This window comes from Bacillus rossius, chromosome 5 (assembly GCF_032445375.1).
Source record: "Bacillus rossius redtenbacheri isolate Brsri chromosome 5, Brsri_v3, whole genome shotgun sequence".
Lineage (NCBI taxonomy): Eukaryota > Metazoa > Arthropoda > Insecta > Phasmatodea > Bacillidae > Bacillus > Bacillus rossius.
Window position 1 is genome coordinate 61,083,464 of NC_086333.1, and position 8,505 is coordinate 61,091,968.

Below are 8,505 nucleotides of genomic sequence, written 5' to 3' on the forward strand. Positions count from 1 at the left end.
GACAGCAGCCAATGGGTGGGTGACATTTGACCAAGTGCACGTAGAACTATGGAGTTCATCCTACAGGTTATTGAACCCGCGAATTTTTCCGGTCCCTAACTTTGAGTAAATGAAAAACCTTCAGCCAAAGAAGTCTCCCGGTTGACATGTCGCACAAGTCAGCAGCCAATGGGCGTGTGGTAGTTACACGTCGCACAAGTCAGTATCCAATGAACATGTGGCATTTGCCTAAGTATGAATGGGATCGTGGAAACTATGGTCGTTATTACGGGCATGCATTTTTCGCAAAAAGCTTTCCAGACTATCTGTATGTAAAAAACACTATAGTACCTATTGTTTGTGTTTCGTGAATGGTTGAGTTACTATCAGGCGCATGTCTACTGCCGGCACGCGAATCGCAGAAATGTTAGGCCGAGGCAAATACGTCCCTATTGGCCTGGTCAAAAGTGGTAATGGCTTTTCTCGCTGACGGCCGCTAATAACAAAAAATAATTTAAAAAAATTGTTGGCGTGGGTATAATTTATTGCAGTCTAACAAGCGCTCAGATTGCTTCAGGAAAATGCCTGCCCCTAGTCAATATTTATTCAAAAATTCATCCTACCGTTATATTTTATCTACTTAGCAACGTGAATTTTACACATTTGTTTTAATAATGTCGAAATCATTAAGGTCTGAGTATATGGAATGGGTGTCTGTTCTAAATTTAAAGTCACTCTGAAAAAAAAAAAAATTACGTGATGTAAAAAAAAAAGAAAAAATAATAAAAATTGGCTAGAAAAATGGGGGATTAAAGAGTCTTCCACTTCAAATTGATAATTTTTTTTATTTCAACACAATTTGTCTTAATGTCTACTACTGAACGTGCTAATGCTTCAGTTCAGAACGTCATATTTTTGAAGCATTTTTTTTAAAAATAAAAATACATTCATAATTTTATTTATCGTACATCAGGTCTTGTAGACTTTCAGCCAACCTGTTCTTGAAATCCGTTGACCGAATGCGCCAACTTGGAGACTGTCCACCCGTCGCACTGGCAATTACGGAAAGATTTTGTTAGCGAAATCGGAGCACCGAGAGGATACCACCCACTGGCTCATGGCAACGAAATAGAACGGCGGTGGTGCCAACTGTGGCGGATGGCACGAAATCAATGTTCACAAAGACAAAGGGAAACTTTACAGTACTAACTTTTTAACGAATTTTAACAAGATAGGTAGTATTTTAATAAAATTCTTTGTAAAAATTAAGTTAAAAAAACCGGAGTTAAGTATTTTTTTCAAGCCTCTGTCTCTTTTATCGCAGCCGTTTCATTGAATAGTTTAAAATTTTGGTCTGCACAGTGAATGATTCGATAGTCGACGTAGCTGCTCCGGCAGCGAATTCTAGCGGCGGGTGTTGAAACTACGAGGGATTCGCGCCCATAAATGTAATTAAAAAAACAATTTGCGTATTTTTATCACTCTCGTCATTATTTTAAAGAATTCTACGTTGAATTTTGGGTCTGGGGTTTCGCATTATAAGTGTATCTGCAACATGAGAACACATGAATCTACTCGTTACTGAGGTTAGGTGTTACTCATCTCTGGCGAGTACTGAAAGACTAGCTCACATTTTTTTTCTAGACAACCTTGATCGACTTGTTATTTGACTTATAGTTTACAGTTTTGTTCACTTTGACATTTCGGTAACCGATATTAAGACCAGTGATGACCAACTGACGGCTTGCTTAAATAATCTTTCAAAAAAATATCACTAGGTATACTATCGTGGGTTAGTCATCTTGGTTTTCCTCTACATATGCAGGATGTTGTCAGCAGACACTGGTATGAAGCCATGAAATTCTATTATATGTTTCGTAATCGATGTATCTTTTAATGGTAATTATTCTTAAATGAAATGCTTTTCTTTATTATTTGTGGTAAATACTTAAATACTATGTTAAAAATAATAATATATTGTTTTTTCATGAAATTCCACGTACTGTATTTATTGGCTACTATAATGAAAAAAAAATTGTTGGAAAGGTATTAATTATTTATACGTGTCTGCCCCTCGGTTTATTGTGAAGAATGATGTTTGGGCCTCGAAAAGAGTGAGGTCTCTCATCACGGAGTCCGACGACACAATTTCACACTCATGACTTAGCTGGGACTCGAACCCAGAACCCCTCGTAAGAGAAGCCGTTCTCCATCCAACTGCTCTACGGAAGTGAACACCCCTCAAAAAGCGTGGTCTCGTGTTCATAGTTATCTCTGGCGTAATTTGTTTAGGGTATAATGCTCATTAAAATATCTGAAGGTACCTACGTAGGCCTATGATTCACCTGAAACGTTGACTGAAGTGCACTCAGTAGATTGGGCAGCAATAATGTCTAGCTCCGTAACCGTTGATAACTTACTAACTGTTTCTGCTTTTTGCGTAGGTATGCAATCAGAAGCAAAAGGTGAAATTTTCGTCTCACACGCTAAACATGAAACTGTTGAAAAAACTGCGAAACAGTTGAATTTCTCTAGAAAACATTTCAGATTGCTCTACGTTGAATCTGTCTGGTGAAATGCCACTGATTTTCAGAATTTTTGACAGTTTCACATTAAGAGTGCCCAGCTACTTAAAGAAAGAGTTACGATGACGTTATCTGTAGATCATAGTGGGCTCCAGTGGTATGGTCATGTATGTCCGATGCCTGGCTCAAGCTAAGTATGAACATTGCAACCGAATTGAAATTACTTACATTGAAGCTAAAACTTATAATACATAGTTTTTTTTAGAAAATTATAAATATTTTAAAGAACCCAATGTGTTCAATTTTTACTAATAAATTGCAATTGATATAAAAAAAATAGTGTTATTGATCAACGAATTTACCAGTAAAGCCATTACGAATTTTCCATCTGACCTTTACATTGGATTCTAGGCATTAAAATATTTCGGTAAATAATTCCGAACATTTTCTTTAACTTCTTAGATGACATTCATTTGGGAATCAATAGGAATACTATAAAAAATGTTAATAAAATATTTGCAGTAAATTTTAGTTTCTGCATACTACCTGGATGTACTTACTTGCAAGAATTTAACATCCGCCGCAGTATATTTCAAAGATGGCCAAATTAGATTTCATTAAAAAAGTAATTTACTTTAATGTGCCTGATTGTGCAATTCTCATTACACGACTTGATGTAGGCTTTTGGACATACGCCATTGCTATGCTCATGTTTGTCTGTAGAAGAAAACTACAAAAAAACACAAATTACAAAAACACAAATTGAGCAAAAAATTGCTGTTGTCAGGATATAAACACCACACAATACTCCAAAACAGGAATATGGTCAACAAAGAAACATGAGCATAGCAATGGCGTATGTCCAAAAGCCTACATAAAGTCATGCACTCCCGTTGCACAAATCTTTCAAAAATAATCTCTTTCCACGACTTGGAACTATGCTCACAGCAATGATCGCGATAATTCATGACGATGATCACGTGGGCGCTCTAACGAATCAGACTCGAGAATTGCTGTATGGGTTGTGTCAACTCGCTGGGCAACGCAGGGTGGCATTTTCGTCCTCTCTTTCTAGGGGTGGCGTGATTGCTGGTCGCAAGCTGGCGATAGAATAGGAAATGATCACTTCTCGCTGTAAAGCAGATCTGATTTTACGTGCTCGTCCAAGAATCGAATGAGATACTCACCCCCCCCCCCCCGCCTCCCCTCTCGCCAATAAGGCGATCTTTTAGCCGATAGAGAAGCTCCGCGGATGGTCCCCTGTAATTTAATCGGAGATGATGATAGCTGTGATCCGGAGAACTCCGTAAGAGCGCGCCGGAGAAGGAGACTCGGAATACTGTGGCTAAATTGAAAGACGAACTTCATGGAAAAGTCTCTCACTCCGCAGAAAAATTACATACTACGAAGGTCCACATGAATTAAAAGTTTGAAGAAAATACACCACAGAAAGTTTGTACTAATTAGTTTTTTTTTATAAATGTAACAGAAATATTCATGTAAAATTACATATATTTCTAAATTTGTACATTGACATGAAAAAAACAAAAACAAAACGGTATCACTACAAAAATTGTGTTCGCATCAATACTGGATTCAGATTCTTACCCAGCCTTTTATGCTTTGTGTTGTCCCAGTACCTCAAATGGTTAAAGTTATTAGTAAACTTTTCCCTAAATAGTTTTCCAGTATTATCTGCGCACATTAATAAGCACAATAAAACAAAATAAGGTCCAATTGTTAAAATTATTGTCATTTGTATGATCTCGGAAATTATGCCTGAATGAAACGTCGATTAAAATATAAATTTATGGGCCAATTTTCGAAAAAAATACTCAGTATTAGCTCGAAAAACGTGTTTCGTACATGCAAAAATACTCATTGATATTTGTTTTACTATATATTTTTTTAGTATTACTAAATAATATCTCGGAAACTGGTTTCCAAAAGGAAACTTTTGTAAAAATACAGAAATATTTCTGTGCACGATGCACGAAATTATAAACATTTTGTTTATCTGGAGCCAGATGGCACTGTTAATATAGGCCACAACAGTTACATCTCTCGATTAATATGGCTCGTAAAACTAACTTTATCTCACTGTCGAAAAAACTAATATATATATTGTTAGGTCAAACGATATTGAATAAATTTGAATAAAGCAATGATTGTCATTTTTTTCTCAGGAATCTATATAGAAAATTTCTTGGAATTTGTTTGTAAGCAATTTGGAGTGCGAATCTTATAGCAGCAATAATATGAAGATGAAATTTATTTTCACTTCCAGGGAAAATTTCAGTTATCTACTTGCTTGTCTAGTACACGAGCTCAACTCCTTATAGTTGCTTACATTAAAACAATATATGCTGTGTTATAACTGCCATCTTTGTATGTCTTCACGCCATGCCACTTGTTCGAATATAAATAATTATTAGAGACCCACCCCGGCTTCGCACGGATGCGATCTAATAATGTGGCATCATTTATATTCAATAAGTAAGTACTTACAAGTATCAAGTTCTCGTGTGTACAGTGTCTTGTATCTCGTAAGTGACATACAAACACGTATTGCCTATAACTAAAGAATTTCTTTGTAAACAATGTTGACAGCTATTTTTTTTTCATGACACAACACAAACAGATTTTGTTTAGAAGTCACACGTGAAAGGGATACTTATAGCTGTCCATTATAAAATCACTCAATGTTCAAATCTAATCTTTTATAAGACCTACAATTTTGTAGTATAGTAGATTAATTTATATAAGTCAGCGTAAGCCATGTAAGCGCTTTAAAGCGACATTTTACTACTTGATTAAAAAACCACGATATTGCTCTACTATCTTTAAATTTAATATGAATGTATCAAACACATAAACCTTTCCGAAAAAGTTCTCTAAATGATGGCAAGAACCGCATCAAAATACATTGCGTAATTTAGAAGAAAAATGCGAGCAAACAGATGGACGCAGTTTGCGACTTTGTTTTATACTGAACTCTGTAAATTAGTTAGATTTTGAAGAAAGACTACCTATTGTAGCCGTTACCATGGTGCAATTTCCGGAATTTTTTTATATAGTTTATCATTTCTAGCACCATAGACCCAAAGACAATTGTCAACTCAAAAGTATATATATGTGTGTGTATATATATAGGTATATCTATACTTATGGCTAAATCTATATCAAAAATTTATGAACACGATAACTGCCGAAATTTTGTACAGATAACTTACAAACTAGCACATCAAATAAAACAATGGAAAATCTCAGTCGAATTCTCTAATGGGCAAAATTCCACCAAAGGGGTAGAAATGAGGAAGGTTTCTGAAAAGAAACAGAAAAATCGAGGTAACTCCGTTTGAATTATTATTAATGGTATACTATTTATCTAAAACTTATGTTTGAAACCATTTTTGATTAAACGAACCACTGCAGAAAAGGGACGAAAAACAGGGGTAGAAAAAAAATTATAACATCCGTACCACATACACTATAAAATCCGTTCTTATTTATTAACTCCCTTAGCAGACATTCTTATCGAATCCGTACAGTAGTATATAACAGTAAGTCTGACAGCTGGTGCCGTTGCGTGGATTGTAAATTGTGCCGCCATCTTAGCTGTGACGTAACGGCGGCCATATTGATGTGACGTCACGGCGGCCATCTTGATGTGACGTCACGGCAGCCATCTTGATTGGACGTCATGGCGGCTATCTTAAATGACCATGACCTTCAAAATTTTCCAAAAGTTGCGAAAAAATAAACTCAAAATTCGCCATTTTCCAGTATTTTTTGGAAAAATTCCCTCCCCCGAAATATAAAAATTATGAGGGAAAAATTTCTGTTTTGAGGGAAAATTTCCCATTTTAGTCCACCAAAAATGTAAGAGGCTTGAAATGTCCTCAAGCAAGATTAAATTCCTCATATAAAAACCTCCAAAAAGCTGCGGAGGGTATTTGACCCCGGCCGCCATCTTGTTTTCTTATTCTAGAGAGCGCTGCCGCCATATTGTTTTCGTGTGATAGAGAGCGCTACCGCTATCTTGGAGTATGACGTCACGTTCCTCATATTGAAAATCCTCAATTATTATTGGAAATATTCAAAGAAAAAATTATAATTTATTAAATAATAATTAATATAATTTTAATAAAACACATTACGCATTCTTGAATGACGTCACGTGGCCATATTTAAAATCCGTAAATAATATCCAAAAAAATCAGGTCAAATTTTAAAATTAAACAAATTATATAATAATATTTTTAATAAAAAGAATACCACCATCTTAGATTATCTTGTCACGTTCATCGCTATTAAAAAAATATGAAAATTTTAAAATTAATAAAAAAGTTTATATGATAAAAATTTAATAAAATTCAAATGAAAAATGCACTTACATCATGAAGTCTTCGGTTCGAACCCAGTGAGAGCAAAAAAAAAAATGGCGATGGATCCTTCTTAAGCGGAGGCTACCAGCAGACTGACCTCCCACCAAAGAATATATTGCGGTACGTAGCTATTATTACTTCATGTCTGCCATATTATTTTCGTCTTCTGGAGGCCGCCATTTGGATTATGACAACATAGCTGCCATCTTGTTTTTGTCTGCTGGAGGCAGCAAGTTTTATTTTCAGTACTTGATAACAGAAGCGCTAGTGTCAAGTAGTAAACACGTCGTCTGCTAGAGAGCGCTGCCGCCATCTTGTTTTCAGTACTCGATACAGGAGCGCCAGTGTCACATAGTACACACATCGTTTACCAGAGTGTTCTTCCACCATATTGGTTAAAATTTTATCCGTTAGAGTAGCCTACATTAGTATTTACTGTGAGGACACCCGCCTTCTTGTCGACCGACCTGACCATCATGGATATGCGTAATTAATAAGAAGAGACCTGTAAAATTCGCGATTTCAAATCCCTTAAGGATAGACTCCATGATCCTCTTTGCACTCGTGCAAATTACATCTGCTGATTGGTTACCGACTCGTAACACCTGTTGACTGGAATGATCGTGATTCGCTAATTCTTCTGTTAAAGATTTTACATTGGCCCAGAGTCCTTCAGATAAACTGTGGCCCAATAACTGAAGCAAAATAATGTCAAAAGTATTTGGACTCTATCCTATCGCGAAATGAATCCGCGAATTTATAGGTCTCTATTAATAAGATATAAATTAATGAAAAATTATAGAATTCATAAAAAAATCACTTATTAATGCACTCATTGATGAAATCTATACATGTTGATGTTTCAACACTTGACAATTGAAAAAAATTTGATTCTATGTAAAAAATATTAACTCCAATAAATATGGTGGATAGTCCTAAAAGAGTCTTAAATTCTTCTACTTGGAGCCTCCAGTAAGCTGATGATATATTGACCACCGTACTGAAATTCTGTAATTATTTAGCTAGAAATTAGGCAAAAAACTCCAAAAAATCATCAAAAAAATTCATTCATGAATTTATTGATTGATTAGATCGATTCCTTTCCTTGGTCAATGCAAAAAAAAAAAGGTAATTTAATTAAATATCACCAAAAATGACCGGTTAAAGAAATAAAACAAAAAAATACAAAAAAATATTTAATATGTCATTTATACTCTACTACAGGAATACTCGCGAAAATTTGCAATCTAATAAAAATAATTTGAATTTGAGAAATATAGCTGACCGCAACTTATTGGTCTTTAGTCTCGGGTTGACACTGACATATATGTACGAATTATCGCCCTGCAGTACAGCACGTTACCTCTCGTCACAGCCTAGTGTTGGGACTGTTGGGACTTTTGGGACTCCGACCACAGGGGTGCCTACCCCTTGAACAAACAGCTGGTCCTCAGGGGTTTGCCAAGGTCCCAAAAAAACATCGCCTGGCTTGCCTTCTCACTGCTAGGTCACCACCCTTACACATATAGATAAGCTCTCAGCTTAGTTGCTAAAACATTACTTAATCACTCACATTTGAGCGATTATATTGTGTCCATCACTCAGATGTAGTC